Source organism: Pongo pygmaeus, chromosome 19 (assembly GCF_028885625.2).
Source record: "Pongo pygmaeus isolate AG05252 chromosome 19, NHGRI_mPonPyg2-v2.0_pri, whole genome shotgun sequence".
NCBI classification, from domain to species: Eukaryota; Metazoa; Chordata; class Mammalia; order Primates; family Hominidae; genus Pongo; species Pongo pygmaeus.
The window spans coordinates 56851774-56867831 of NC_072392.2; the positions used below are offsets into that span (position 1 = coordinate 56851774).

At 44.8% G+C, this 16058-nt stretch overlaps 1 long non-coding RNA gene across 1 annotated transcript in view; it reads right to left on the reverse strand.

The window, feature by feature from the left end:
* LOC129017059 (uncharacterized) overlaps positions 1-16058 on the reverse strand; it is a 19652-nt gene continuing 3594 nt past the window's right edge. Inside the window, exon 2 of the long non-coding RNA XR_008494998.1 lies at positions 1-270. This is a non-coding gene — a long non-coding RNA (uncharacterized LOC129017059). The remainder of the gene's footprint in view (positions 271-16058) is intronic.

The window sequence follows — 16058 nt, forward strand, 5'->3', positions numbered from 1 at the left end:
TAGCATAAAACAATGACAACATTTATTTTGCTTATGAAACTGCAATGAGCAAAGCTCAATGGGGAGAGCTAATTTGTACTCCATTTAGTGTCAGTTGCAGTGGCCTGAAAGCTAGGGACTAGAATCCTCTGAAGGCTTTCTCACTCATGTCTGCCAGTTGATGCTGGTTGTCAGCTAAGGCCTTAGCTGGAGTTGTCGTAAAAACAGCTAAGCCCACTGTGCTTCCTCTTTCCTGACAACATTGTGGTTAGGTTCCCAAAGGTGAGCATCCTGAAAAGACAGGAGGGGAGAGAAGGGGGCTGGTGTAGTGGGCAGGTAAGCTGTATCTCTTTGTTTGAGATGGAGTCTCGCTCTGTTGCCAGGCTGGAGTGCAGTGGCACGATCTCGGCTCACTGCAACCTCCACCTCCCGGGTTCAAACGATTCTCCTGCCTCAGCCTCCTGAGTAGCTGGAACTACAGGTGCGTGCCACCACACCCAGCTAATTTTTGTATTTTTAGTAGAGACAGGGACAGGGTTTCACCATGTTGGCTAGGATGGTCTTGATCTCTTGACTTTGTGATCTGCCGGCCTCGGCCTCCCAAAGTGCTGGGATTACAGGCATGAGCCACCGCGCCCAGCCAAGCTGTATCTTATGACCTAGCCTCAGATGTAATGCAGTGTCACTTCTGCTGCATTTTAGTCATTGAAGTAGCCACAAAGTTCTGCCCAGGTTTAAGGGGAGGCGAAATAATATCCAGAAATGTTGTCATGCCACAGTCTGCCCTCGGCTTACAATTCAGATTCCTCCCACTTGTAAGATGCATACACCGCTTCTTCTAAAACCGCCTTGAGGTCTAGGATCTCATCATCTAGATCAGGTCCAGGGGGACTAACGCTCCTCAGGTGTGGTTCCTCAAATACAATGCCTTTTGACTTGAACACCTGCTCTTAGTTAGTATACAATGAGTTTATTTAAGGAAAGGTGGTCGTGATGTATTGAACTTACTTTTAAATGGTTCAGGGACAAACTATGTATTTTTTCACACATATATATTTGAAGACTATATACATACAGAAACATGGGCCAGGAGCAGTGGCTCCCACCTGTAATCCCAGCACTTTGGGAGGCCAAGGCGGGAGTATTGATTGAGCCCAGGAGTTCAAGACCAGTCTGGGTAACATAGTGAGACTCTATCTCTACAAAAAATTAAAAAATTAGCCAGGCAGGTTGGCACATGCCTGTGGGTCCCAGCTACTTGGGCAGCTGAAGTAAGAGGATTGCTTGAGCTTGGGAGTCAAGGCCACAGTGAGCTGCGATCACACCACTGCACTCCAGCCTGGGTGACAGGGCAAGACCCTGCCTCAAAAAAAAAAAAAAAGAAAAAGAAAAAAAGAAAGTAAAAGAAATATGCGCACACACACATATTTCTGGAGATTACTTCCCATCCCTTGAGCTTGGGCAGAACTGTATGACTGCTTCAATGATGGAATGTAGCAGAAGTGATACTGTTACATTTGAGGCTAGGTTTTAGAGAGAGAGAGGTGAGGGAGAGGGAGAGAGAATGCAAATAATAAAGCAAATTGAGCAGATGTTACTAGGTGAATCTGAATAAAGGGTATATGCAAATGTTCTTTGTGCTATTCTTGTTTTTGCAACTTTTCTGTAAGCTTGAAATTATTTCCAAATAAAAAGGTTTTTTTAATGTGATGCACATGGAAGAGGTCCTGAGCTTTAAATATTTTGATATTTTTAATTCCAGGGCAAATCCCGACTTGATTTTTATATCAACCCTTTAGTTCCTCCTTTGCCCAGATTTCTACAAGAAGACAATCTCACTTCCTAAAAGAACTAGTTCTAGGAGAAACCCTCTTTGAGAGAGGAGATTTGGCATAATGAGACTCAATTTTTCAATTATCTTTGTATGACCTACTACACTAAAGGCATCTTGAAGCTATGTATGGTTTATAGGGAAATTGTAGAAGAGTGCACCTCAACCTCCTTGGAACAAAAGAGACTGGGATTAGCTGCCTTGAAGAACCATCATTGTGTTCCCAGAGTTCAAATTCTAAAAATAGTGGCTACTGAGAAACAACCTTCTCATCTTTCCTGTATGAAAAGGACACTTAAATAGACGGCTGGTCTTTTTACTTAACAGTGTCACAATCTCCAAACAACCAAGGAGTAATCACTACTAAATGTCCCATTTTAGAAGCTGTTTGGGTGGGCGCGATGACTCCACGCCTGTAATCCCAGCACTTTGGGAGGCCGAGGCGGGCGGATCTCTTGAGGTGAGGAATTGGAGACCAGCCTGGCCAACTTGGTGAAATCCTCGTCTCTACTAAAAATACAAAAATTAGCCGGTATGGTGCTGCGCAGCTACTCGGGAGGCTGAAGCACAAGAATTGCCTGAACCAGGGAGGTGGAAGTTGCAGTGACCCACAATCGTGCCACTGCACTCCAGCCTAGGCGACAGAGCAAAACTGTCTCAAAAAAAAAAAGAACAAAAAATAGAAGCTGTTAGTTTTTTGTTTTTGTTTTTGTTTTTGAGACAGAGTCTCGCTCTGTCACCCAGGCTGGAGTGCAGTGGCTCAATCTCGGCTCACTGCAACTTCCACCTCCTGGGTTCAAGCAACTCTCCTGTCTCAGCCTCCCAAGTAGCTGGGATTACAGGCACACACCGCCAAGCCCACCTAATTTTTTTTTGTATTTTAGTAGAGATGGGGTTTCACCGTGTTGCCCAGGCTGGTCTCAAACTCCTGAGCTCAGACAGTCCACCCGCCTCGACCTCCCAAAGTGCTAGGATTACAGGCATGAGCCACTGCGCCCGGCTGAAGCTGTTAGTATTTTTAAAATCATGCAGTTGAATTGCTTGAGCCCAAGAATTCGAGACCAGCATGGGCAACATATCAAAACCCCATCTCTACAAAAATACAAAAATTAGCCAGGCCTAGTGGCATGTTGCCTATAGTCCCAGCTGCTCAAGAGGCTAAGGTGGGAGGATCACCTGAGCCTGGGGAGGTGGAGGCTGCAGTGAATCATGATTACACCACTGCATTCCTGCCTGGGCAACAGAGTGAGATCCTGTCTCAAAACATTAAATAAATAAATAAAAGGCACCTCAGGGCCATTTAATAAATTCATCCATAACCATCGTGCATAGAATTTTATTCTTTCAAAGGTTATTATTTGTCTGGGTGCAGAAGCTCACTCCTGTAATCCAGCCCTTTGGGAGGCCAGTGTGGGAGGATTGCTTGAGCCCAAGAGTTGAGACCAGCCTGGGAAACATAGTTAGACACCGCCTCTCCAAAATGTCTTTTTAAAATTTAGCTAGGTGTAGTGGTGCACACCTGTATTCTCAGATTCTTGGGAGGCTGAGTTGGGAGGATCACTTGAGCCCAGGAGGTCAAGGCTGCAGAGAGCCGTGATCATACCACTGTACCCCAGCCTGGGTGACAGTGCAAGGCCTTATCTCAAAAAAAAAAAAAAAAAAAAAAAAAAGCTTCTTATTCTGAAAAAAAAAATTTCTTTTTGGAGACAGTCTTGTTCTTGTCATCCAGGGACCATCTCAGCTCACTGCAACCTCCACCTCCTGGGTTCAAGCGATTCTCCTGCCTCAGCCTCCCAAATAGCTGGGACTACAGGCCCATGCCACCATGCCCAGCTAATTGTTGTATGTTTAGTAGAGAAAGGGTTTTGCCATGTTGCTCCAGCTGGTCTCAAACTCCTGGCCTCAAGTGATCCACCCTCCTCAGCCTCCTAAAGTGCTGGGATTACAGGCGTGTGCCACTGCACCTGGCCCATTATTCCGAAATTCTACGTTGAAGTTCTTCTTTTGCTTTTTTTCCCTCTTTTTTGAGATGGAGACTCGCTCTGTCACCCAGGCTGGAGTGCAATGGCATGACCTCGGCTCACTGTAACCTCCACCTCCCAGGTTCAAGCGATTCTCCTGCCTCAGCCTCCTGAGTAGCTGGGACTACAGGCACGCGCCACCACGCCCAGCTAATTTTTGTATTTTTAGTACAGACAGGGTTTCACCATGTTGATCAAGCTGGTCTTAAACTCCTGACCTCATGATCCACCTGCCTCAGCCTCCCAAAGTACTGGGATTACAGACGTGAGCCACTGCGCCTGGCCTTTCTTTCTTTCTTTTTTCAAACTCCATTTTGTAAGGTTGATCAGTTGCTCAAAGACTGACATGCTAATCAAATTTCAGTGAAACAGAGGACTTTTGTTTCTGATCGTGATGGAGTTAAAAGGGACCAGATTAACCCTTCTGCCATACACACCTAGGAAGCTAGACAAAACATACAGAACAACTGTTCTCAGACGTTGGACAATTGGCAGTGCAGAACTGACGTCATTGAGATAAAGAAAACAAATGAAGTAAATTCTGTGATTTTCCTAGCTTTTTGCCTAGGGGTGCAATCTGGATCATAAAATCAGAACGTGGCAATCTCACTGAGGACACACAGATTGGAGTTCATGGAACCTGAGGCAGCTGGAAGTTGCTGTGCAAAATTCTAAAAAGGAAGAATGTATGCAAAAACCTTCAGAAATTTGCATAGGATCTTGAGTCTTTGCTGAATATTAAGGTAGCTGTAAGTAGAGCTAAGTTCCAGGAGACTGAGCAAAGAACTATTGAAGAGATGTAACTGAACAATTCCCAGAGCTAGGAAACATTCAAATTATGACCAATTGGAGTAGAAATAACTTAGTGACCTCCCAAGATGTTCAGGAGAGACTGCAGCAGAGATAAACCTTACTAAAAGGTCTAAACTAGGTCTAGAGTAAAGTACACGCTAGAACTGCTTAACGAAGCTTAAAAACTAGCCTCAAAAACATCAAACTAATCCAAAAGTAAGTTAACAACCTGGTACAACAAAGACCTATACTCTTTAAGGGAAGACTACAAAATACAGACATTCAACAATGTGACATCCACATTAGCCAGGCGTGGTGGTCCATGCCTGTAATCCCAGCTACTCAGGAGGCTGAGGCAGAAGAATTGCTTGAACCCAGGAGGCAGAGGTTACAGTGAGCCGAGATCAAGCCACTGTGCTCCAGACTGGGCAACAGAGCAAGACTCTGTCTCAAAAAAAAAAAAAAAACAGAAAAAGGCCAGGCGAGGTGGCTCACGCATGTAATTCCAGCACTTTGGGAGGCCAAGGCGGGCGGATTGCCTGAGGTCAGGAGTTCGAGACCAGCCTGGCCAACATGGTGAAACCTCGTCTCTACTAAAACTATAAAAATTAGCTGGGCGTGGGGGCAAGCGCCTATAGTCCCAGCTACTGGGGAGGCTAAGGCAGGATAACTGCTTGAACCTGGGAGGTGGAGATTGCAGTGAGCCGAGATGTCGCCACTGCACTCCAGCCTGGGGCACAGAGCGAGACTCTATCTCAAAAAAAAAAAAAGAAAAAGAAAAACAATGTGACATCCTGAGATCCAATAAAAAATTACTATTTATACCAAGAAACAGGGCAAAAACCATGAGAAAAATCAGGTGACAGACATAGACCCAGAAATGACAGAGATTATGGAATTAGCAGGTAAGAATGATGAAACAGCTATTATAACTATATTTAAAGAAAAACATGAATATAATGAGGAAAGAAGATAGAAAAAAGAACCAAATGGAACTTCTAGTGGTGAAAAATACAGTATCTGAACTTGTAACCACATCGTATCAATCTGGCTCAACTTTTTTTTTTGAGACAGAGTCTGGCTCTGTCCCCCAGGCTGGAGTGCAGTGGCACGATCTTGGCTCACTGCAAGCTCTGCCTCCTGGGTTCAATCGATTTTCCTGCCTCCGCCTCCCAAGTAGCTGGGATTATAGGTACATGCCACCATGCCCAGCTAATTTTCGTATTTTTAGTAGAGATAGGGTTTCACCACGTTGGCCAGGCTGGTCTTCAACTCCTGACCTCAAATGATCTGCCTGCCTCGCCCTCCCAAAGTGCTGGGATTACAGGTGTAAGCCACCATGCCCGGCCAATCTGGCTCAACTTTTATATAACAAAGTTGTGAGTTTTCAGTTGCTATGGATTCCCCAGGTTGAAGGTTATGTAACCTGAGCATGCCCAGATGAAGCAAGCGTGCAACAATAGGGGGAATCTAAGTGCTCAGATCAAGGAGCAGAGACGGAACTAAGTGGACACCACATAGTTTGATCCAGGATCCAATCAGATCAAACTCTGGCATCACCCCATGCCAGGATCCAGTCAGATCATGCCTTCTGGCATCACCTCATTGCAAGATCCAATCAGATAATACCTCATTACCCTATGCTTATAAAACATGACCCAGACCCCAGCTCGGGGAGACATAGTTGAGCATTTCCTCCTGTTTCCTTGCCAGCTGACTCACAGTAAAACTTTTCTCAGCCGGGCACAGTGGCTCATGCCTGTAATCCCAGCACTTTGGGAGGCCGAGGTTCGCAGATCACCTGAGGTCAGGACTTCAAGACCACCCTGAGCAACATGGCGAAATCCCATCTCTACTAAAAACACAAAAATTAGCTGGGCATGGTGGCACGTGCCTGTAATCCCAGCTGCTAGGGGGGCTGAGGCGGGAGGATCACTTGAACCTAGGAGGCGGAGGTTGCAGTGAGCTGAGATCGTGCCATAGCATTCCAGCCTATGCAACAGAGCGAGACTCCGTCTCAAAAACAAAAACAAAACTTTTCTCAAAAACTAGTGCCACAGTATTGGCCTCTATGCACGTCGGGCAGTGAGCCCATTGACTGCTCAGTAACAAAATCAAAAATTCAACATGGCAGCTGGCTTACCCCAGAGCAAGCAATCAGAGGGAAAACAGAGGGTTACCTAATGCATTAGTTTTCTATTGCAGTAAAAAATCACCACAAGCTTAGTGGCTTTGAAACCACCTTTGCAAAAATTACAAGTGAGATAAATCTGACATAGAAAAAGTATGATAGTGAAAAAAAGTCTGACCTAACTGACTCCATTTTGCTTCTAACCTCAAAGCCACCCTTGTTCATTTCCGGGCATAGGCCAAACTAACTATGGGAGGAATTTATAGTTTGAAAGAGGGGTGTCCAATCTTTTGGCTTCCCTGGGTCACACTGGAAGAGGAAGAATTGTCTTGGACCACACATAAAATACACTAACACTAATGATAGTTCATAAGCTTTAAAAAATCGCAAAAAAAACCCTCAATGTTTTAAGAAAGCTTATGAATTTGTGTTGGACCACATTCAAAGCTGTCCTGGACTGTACGCAGCCCATGGGTCAAAGGTTGGACAAGCTTGGTTTAAAACAAAGATGAAAATAGCCCCTTCCCAAAACAATCTCCTTGTTCAGCGACTAAAACTGACTTTGAAAAACTAACAAACTAGCTACAAAGTTAAAATTATGGTTCAGAAGTCATGTAGCCAGAGGGCACAAGATCTGTAATCTCCCCAATTGCTCCTATAGATAACATCACTATTGTAAAATCTAAGATTGATGTTTGGGGTATTTTCCAGACCCTGCATTCTGATGGGCTATCTGGTCTTGTAACCCCCAGTAACACATAGGAAGAAACTGGCTCATCTGGTCTTGTAACCCCCACCCAGAAACTGACTCAGTGCAGGAAGACAGCTTTGACTCCCTGTGATTTCATCCCTGACCCAACCAATCAGCATTCCCCATTCCCTAGTCTCCTGCCCTCCAAACTATCCTTTGAAAACCCTAGCCTTGGCAGGGCGCTGTGGCTTATGCCTGTAATTCCAGCACTTTGGAAGGCCGAGGAGGGCGGATCACGAGGTCAGGAGATTGAGACCATCTTGGCTAACACAGTGAAACCCCGTCTCTACTAAAAATACAAAAAATTAGCTGGGTGTGGTGGCAGGCGCCTGTAGTCCCAGCTACTCGGGAGGCTGAGGCAGGAGAATGGCGTGAACCTGGGAGGCGGAGCTTGCAGTGAGCAGAGATCGTGCCACTGCACTCCAGCCTGGGCGACAGAGTGAGACACCATCTCAAAAAATAAATAAATAAATAAAGAACTAGAGAAGCAAGAGCAAACAAAAACAAATGCAGTCTCTATACTATATAATACTATATAAATCACAAGAGTCAAAAGCACACAACATAGGTTAGAAATAGAAACTGTCGGCCAGGTGTGGTGGCTCAGCACTTTGGGAGGCTGAGGCGGGGGGATCACGAGGTCAAGAGATTGAGACCATCCTAGCCAACATGGTGAAACCCTGTTTCTACTAAAAATACAAAAATTAGCCAGGCATGGTGGCACGTGCCTGTAGTCCCAGCTACTTAGGAGACCAGCCTGGACAACATAATGAGACCTTCACCTCTACCAAAAAAAAGTTTTTAAAGTTAGCCAGCCAGGCCAGGCACGGTGGCTCACACCTGTAATCCCAGCACTTTGGGAGGCCAAGGCAGGCGGATCACCTGAGGTTGGGAGTTCAAGACCAGCCTCACCAACGTGGAGAAACCCTGTCTCTGCTAAAAATACAAAATTAGCAGAGCATGGTGCATGTCTGTAATCCCAGCTATTTGGGGGCTGAGGCAGGAGAATCGCTTGAACCCAGGAGGCGGAGGTTGCGGTGAGCCGAGATTGCCCCATTGCACTCCAGCCTGGGCAATAAAAGCGAAACTGTCTCAAAAATAAATAAATAAATAAATAATTAGCCAGCCATGATGGTGCATGCCTGTAGTCCCAGCTACTCAGGAGGCTGAGGTGGGAGGATCACTTGAGCCCAGGAGTCAAGCCTTCAGTTTGAGCCGTGATTGTACCATTGCACTCTAGCCTCGGTGACAAAGTGAGAGTCTGTCACTATTTTTTAAATTTAATTTTAATTTGTATTTATTTATTTGTTTTAGAGAGAGAGGTCTCACTATGTTCCCCTGGCTGGTCTCAAACTAATGGACTCAAGTGATCCTCCCACCTCAGCCTCCAGAGTAGCTGAGATTACAGGCATGAACCACCATGTACAGCTCCTATTCTACTTTCTGTGTCTATGAATTTGCCTATTTTAGATATTTCATATAAGTGGAATTATATATTTGTTCATTTGTGTCTCGCTTATTTCACTTAGTAGAGTTTTTAAGATTCATTTATGTTGTAGCATATATGAAGATTTCATTCTTTCTGTGGCTGAATAATATTCTATTGCATGCATATACCACATTTTTTTATCCATTCATCTATTGATGGACACTTGGGTTGTTTCCACTTTTTGGCTATTGTGAACAATGCTGCTGTGAACATTGGTGTACAAGTATCTGTTTGAGTCCCTGCATTCAATATAATTTAATATTTAATAATGCTTCTGTTTAGCAAACAGCTGGCAAAATTGCAAAAACTTAATAATCAGCTCTGATGAGCCTGTTAGAGCCAGCTCTAGCACAATATCAGAGAATCTGTAATTTACCTGACTGGACCCAATAAGCCCAACTTGGAATTCAAGCTCACCACACCAGTATTTTCCAAATTTGCCTGATGATGATAATTGCCTAGGACATTTATGAAAATACTGATCCACAAGCCAGGTGTGGTGGCTCATGCCTATAATCCCAGCACTTTGGGAGGCCAAGACGGAGCAGATTGCTTGAGCCCAGGAGTTTGAGAGCAGCCTGGGCAACATGGTGAAATCCCATCTCTACAAAAAATACAAAAATTGGCCAGGTGTGTGATGCAAACCTGTAGTCCCAGCTACTAGTGGGGAATGGGGGCAGTGGGGGGGGGGGCGGGGAGCAGGTGGCTGAGGCAGGAAGATCACCTGAGTCTGAGAGGTCAAAGCTTCAGTGAGCTATGATTGCACCACTGCACTCCAGCTTGGGTGACAGAGTGATACCCTGTTTCAAAAAAAAAAAATACTGATTTCCAGACCCTCTTGGGACATTCTGATTCTGAAGATCTAAGGCAAGGTGATTTTTCTGTCTGAAAAACCCTAATATTAGTCCCCAGTCTCACCAAATCTGGGCCTGAAGGGAGGGAAGCAGTGGGGTACAAATACGGTGCCCTGGAAGAAAGGTGGTGAGAGTGAGTCCTTTGGGGAGAAATTGCTGCAAAATTTGAGATGCATTTTTTTGCTCTCCTAAATCATTCCCAGCTCCAACATTCATTGACATTCATTCAGTTCTCTCCTGCTTATCTCCCTGAATTCTGTCTTAGCAAAGAAAACCTTCCAGAAAGCCAAGAGGAAATCATTAGCCCCAGCAATTTTGACAAGATCACAGACGCTTGCATATCATTAGACTATTTAGAAACACGCTCTAAAGTTCCGAGGTTGTCATTCTGCAGTGTTATTTTGATACCCTGACAAGATATTTTTAGAGCACATGAAGCCCAAATTAAAACATTGCTACAGGAAAAAAAAAAGTGAAATCTAACCAGGGGTCTATTAAATGGAAAACTACAGTAAATATCAGATAAGAGTGAAGAAAATAGTACAAAACATTTTTGAAAACTATTTTGGGAGAAGCAGGAGTTGGAGAGATCCTCATGACTTATGTGCAGAGATGTGTCTGTATCCTGCCAGTGGGGGAGGGAAAGACCTTATCCCTGTGTTATAGAACTGGGGTCCACTCACCTGGCCCAGCAAAAAGAATGCTGATGTCAGGACAGCAGTGAAAGAAAGTGAGGACTTTGTTGCAGGGTGCCAAACAAGGAGAGTTGGCAGCTCATACTTAAGAACTGACCTCCTAGATGGCTTATAGGTAAGGGTTTTTAAAGACAGGGAGACAGATGTTATAGGCAAAGTCATAGACCAATACAGGGAGGCTATATGTTATTCTGACTTAAAAAGGAAGGGAGGACAGGTGGATTCAAAAAATTTTGATTTCTGGATTGGTTAAGAGGCAAAGCTTTTGTCTAAAACTTTGGGATCAGCAGAAAAGAATGTTACTGGCTGGGCGCAGTGGCTCATGCCTGTAATCCCAGGACTTTAGGAGGCCAAGGTGAGTGGATCACGAGGTCAGGAGATTGAGACCATCCTGGCCAACAATAGTGAAACCCTGTCTCTACTAAAAATACAAAAATTAGCTGGGCATGGCGGTGCGTGCCTCTAATCCCAGCTATTCGGGAGGCTAAGGCAGGAGAATCACTTGAATCCAGGAGGCGGAGGTTGCAGTGAGCTGAGATCGCACCACTGCACTCCAGCCTGGTGACAGCTAGACTCTGTCTCAAAAAAAAAAGAAAAAAAAAAAAAAAGAATGTTACCTGTGGTTCATGAGTGTGACCTTCTCCAGGCTCCTCAGGAAGAAATTTTTAAAAAAGAATGGTTGGTTTGGGAACAGTCTTCTGTTCCCCCTTATCTGAGGTCTATGTGCCAGCAGAGTAGGATGGGGGTCCGGGTTTCTGAAAAACAACTCAGGGACATATATTAAGATGTTATCAGCTGGGCGTGGTGGCTCACGCCTATAATCCCAGTGCTTTGGGAGGCCAAGGTAGGCAGATCACTTGAGGTCAGGAGTTCGAGACTAGCCTGGCCAACATGGCAAAACCTCATCTCTACTAAAAATACAAAAATTAGCTAGGCATGGTGGCATGCGCCTGTAATCCCAGCTACTCGGAAGGCTGTGGCAGGAGAATCGCTTGAACTTGGGAGGCAGAGGTTGCAGTGAGCTGAGATCATGCCGCTGCACTCCAGCTTGGGTGACAGAGCAAGACAAGATGTTATCTTTAGTTTCTATAGGGAATAAAATATCTCCTGACTCTAACTTCTTTGGTTATTGTTTTATTGATTTATTGATTTATTTGTTTATTTTTTTGAGACAGAGTCTCGCTCTGTTGCCCAGGCTGGAGTTCAGTAGCGTAATCTCAGCTCACTGCAACCTCCGCCTCCCAGGTTCAAGCTATTCTCATGTCTCAGCCTCCCGAGTAGCAGAGATTACAGGCGCTCACCACCAGACCTGGCCAATTTTTGTATTTTTAGTAGAGACGGGGTTTTGCCATGTTGGTCAGGTTGGCCTCGAACTCCTGACTTCAGGTGATCCACCCGCCTCGGCCTCCCAAAGTGCTGGGATTACAGGCATGAGTCACCGCGCCCAGCCAGTTATTGTTTTAAACTACTATTGCCTTCTTGTTCATCAAGTTGCTCATTTACTTCTCCAGGCTAGCTAGGTGCCTGGAATTTCCCTAGAAGGAACACGAGGTTTTTATTTTTCTTTTCTTTTCTCTCTTTTTTTTTTTTTTTTTAAGATGGAGTCTTGCTCTGTTGCCCAGGCTGGAGTGCAGTGGTGCAATCTCAGCTCACTGCAACCTACAGTCTCCCGGGTTCTAGCAATAATTCTGCCTCAGCCTCCTGAGTAGCTGGGATTACAGGAAGAAATTTAAAACAAAGAATGGGTGGTTGGAGTTCAGTCCTCTGTTTATAGTCCTCTATAAACAAAATAAATTTTTCGTTATTTTCATGCTTGGGGAGGGTGGTAACCAGCAGGTCCCTAAGAAGGGTCCTTGCTTAGTCTCACTTGCAGCCTGTCTTGGAAGGTCCTGATGCCTTGTATTAGCACAAGAGGAGATTCCTGTCCACTGGGGAGGGCTGGATGTAGGCTGCTGGCAGGGAAGACACAGGACTTCACTGTACATGGTCAAATATCTTACTGGCCTTCTGTTTACTCCCTGGTTCCTTGGCTTGGGCCTGGAATGTGGTTAGTTGGGCTTTAAACCTACCCTTGCCTTCTTCCTCTGCCTTTTTGCTCTCAAGACCAGCCCTGTGTCTCGTGCTTGTCACAGTGTCTCCATTTGAAGGCTTCCATGGGTTAAAGACCCATCTAACTTCCAGAATCACTGCTGAGAAGGTCCACAAGCTTAGGTTAGACTTGTTAGATCCTTAGTTCCTAATATCTTTGGGGCTAGACCTCTTTGATGAGTCTTTGCATACAATTCACTGGATAGCACTTCAAAGGTTTGTTGACTCCCTTAAGCCCATTGGTGGATTAAGACAGTGTCTTAGGTAATGATTCGGATCCAGGTGGCCTTGGAGTAGGGACACCTTGGCTTAGCTGGGAGGTGCTGGCATGCTCTTTAGACCCAGCACTCCAGCTATGACAGGGATTTCAATGGCCTTCCTTTTCTTGGAGTCTTTATACAATTGTAATTGGATAATTTGGAGCAAGAACAAAAAGCCTCTTTTGGCAATTTTAAGATACGCTTGGTGGTGTTTTTTTTGTTTATTTATTTGTTTTTTTGAGATTGAGTCTCCCTCTGTTGCCCAGGCTGGAGTGCAGTGGCATGATCTCGGCTCACTGCAACCTCTGCCTCCCAGGTTCAAGCAATTCTCCTGCCTCAGCCTCCTGAGTAGCTACGACTACAGGCACATGCCATCACGCCCAGCTAATTTTTGTATTTTTAGTAGAGACAGGGTTTCAGCATGTTGGCCAGGATGGTCTCGATCTCTTGACCTCATGATCTGCCCGCATCAGCCTCCCAAAGTGCTGGGATTACAGGCGTGACCCACCGCGCCTGGCTTACTCTTGGATTCCTTATAAAGAAAAGAGGATAGAGGAGAGTTCTTTAGGGTAATACAAGGATTCTACATCACTGTTCAACCCAGAAAGAGAGATGGGCAGATTTCATATCTATGAGGGGAAGTGTAAGCTGTAGATGCTAAGAGTTATTTTCTATGTATGTTTAATTCAGGACATACAACAAGAATTTTGTGAGTTCCATCACATATACTGGGGAATGGAGGTAAAACATGATGATTATGAAACAGGTGTACGCCATCAAAGAGCATGCCAACCTGTATAAAGAGGGGGGTGGACAAATTAACAACCCACAACCCCCCCAGCTGCCAGATGCCTAAAGTATATGGCACATATTTGGATTAAAAAAAAATGTGGTGGAGGGATGACTTTGTTGAATGACTTGATTTGCCCTATAGAGTCATTTTATGCTGACCAATGGAATTTTGAAGAATGCTCCCAAAGGCAATGGATTTTTGTTTTGTCTTAGTTAATGTTGAGCCATTATTCCTGGCTGCTGTTAGGTTCAATTGTCTCTTCAGGCTACTCCCCATGGTTGATAATAAAACCATTATGAGAATAGGGCAGTCATCCAAAGCCTAGGGCTTGCTGAAAGCTCTGGCAGGGAAAATGGTAGCTTGGGATTAGGGAACACGAAGGCACAGCTAAGCTTTGAGGTACTAACAGTTATTTCCTCCTTCTGAATTGAATCGGGGATATACATACACACATGCACACATACACATATATTCATGTATTTATATATGTATGTATATATCCAGTTCCTTTTTTTTTTTTTTTTTTTTTTTGAGACAGAGTCTCAATCTGTCACGCAGGTTGGAGTACAGTGGTGTGATCTCGGCTCACTGCAACCTCCTCCTCCTGGGTTCAAGCCATTCTCCTGCCTCAGCCTCCTAAGTAGCTGGGATTACAGGTATGCACCACCACACCCAGCTAATTTTTATATTTTTAGTAGAGACTAGTTTCAACCATGTTGGCCAAGCTGATCTTGAACTCCTGACCTCAGGCGATCCACCCACCTCGGCCTCCCAAAGTGCTGGGATTACAGGTGTGAACCACTGTGCCCGGCAAATTTCTTTCTTTCTTTTTTTTTTAACTGTATTTTCTTCCAGTCTTGATCCATATTTGTGTCCACTTATGAAGTGTAGCATACATACCCTTTTATGTTGTTTTTTTGGTGGAGAGTCTCTCTATGTTGCCCATGCTGGTCTCAAACTCCTAAGCTCAAAAGATCCTCTTGCCTTGGCCTCCCAAAGTGCTGAGAATACAAGCGTAAGCCACCATGCCCAGCTGATTTTTAATTTTTTTTTTTTGTGACAGAGTCTCGCTCTTGTCGCCTAGGCTGGAGTGCAGTGCCACGATCTTGGCTCACTACAACATCTGCCTCCCAGGTTCAAGCGTTTCTCCTGCCTCAGCCTCCTGAGTAGCTGGGATTACAGGTGCCTGCCACCACACCCAGCTAATTTTTGTATTTTTAGTAAAGACAGGATTTCACTATGTTGGCCAGGCTGGTCTCGAACTCCTGGTCTCAGATGATCCGCCTGCCTCAGCCTCCCAAAGTGCTGGGATTACAGGCATGAGCCACTGTGCCCGGCCTGATTTTTAAAATTTTGATGTATTTATTTATTTTTATTTTGAGACGGAGTCTTGCTGTGTCGCCCAGGCTGGAGTGCAGTGGCACAATCTAAGCTCACTGCAACCTCCGCCTCCTGGGTTCAAGTGATTCTCCTGCCTCAGCCTCCCGAGTAGCTGGGGCTACAGGCGTCCACCACCATGTCCCGCTAATTTTTTTTTTTTTTTGAGATGGAGTTTGACTCTTGTTGCCCAGGCTGGAGTGCAATGGCACGATCTCGGCTCACCACAACCTCTGCCTCCCAGGTTCAAGCAATTCTCCTGCCTCAGCCTCCCTAGTAGCTGGGATTATAGGCATGTGCTACCACACCCGGCTAATTTTGTATTTTTAGTAGAGACAGGGTTTCTCCATGTCGGTCAGGCTGGTCTCAAACTCCCGACCTCAGGTGATCCGCCCGCCTCGGCCTCCCAAAGTGCTGGGATTACAGGCATGAGCCCCTTCCCCTGGCTAATTTTTGTATTTTTAGTAGAGACAGGGTTTCACCATGTTGGCCAGGCTAGTCTCAAACTCCTGACCTCAGGCGATCCGCCCGCTTTGGCCTCCCAAAGTGCTGGGATTACAGGTGTGAGCCCTCGTGCCTGGCCTTTTTTTTTTTTTTTTTTTTTTGCTATTAACTTTTCCTTTTTTGTATTCTACTGCATCTTCTCAGAATTGTGTTCTGTCACCAAAAGCAGTTTCAACAAAAGCAAAAACTGACTAATGGGATCTAATTAAACTAAAGAGCTTCTGCACAGCAAAATAAATTATCGATAGAGTAAACAGACAACCTACAAAATGGGAGAAAAATTTTGCAAACTATGCATCCTACAAAGGTCTAATATCCAGCATCTATAAGGAACTTAAATTTACAAGAATAAAAACAAACAACCCCATTAAAAAGCCATCAAAGGACATGAACAGACACTTTTCAAAAGAAAATATACATGCAACCAATAAGCATATGAAAAAAAGCTCAACATCACTGGTCATTAAAGAAATGCAAATCAAAACCACAGAGA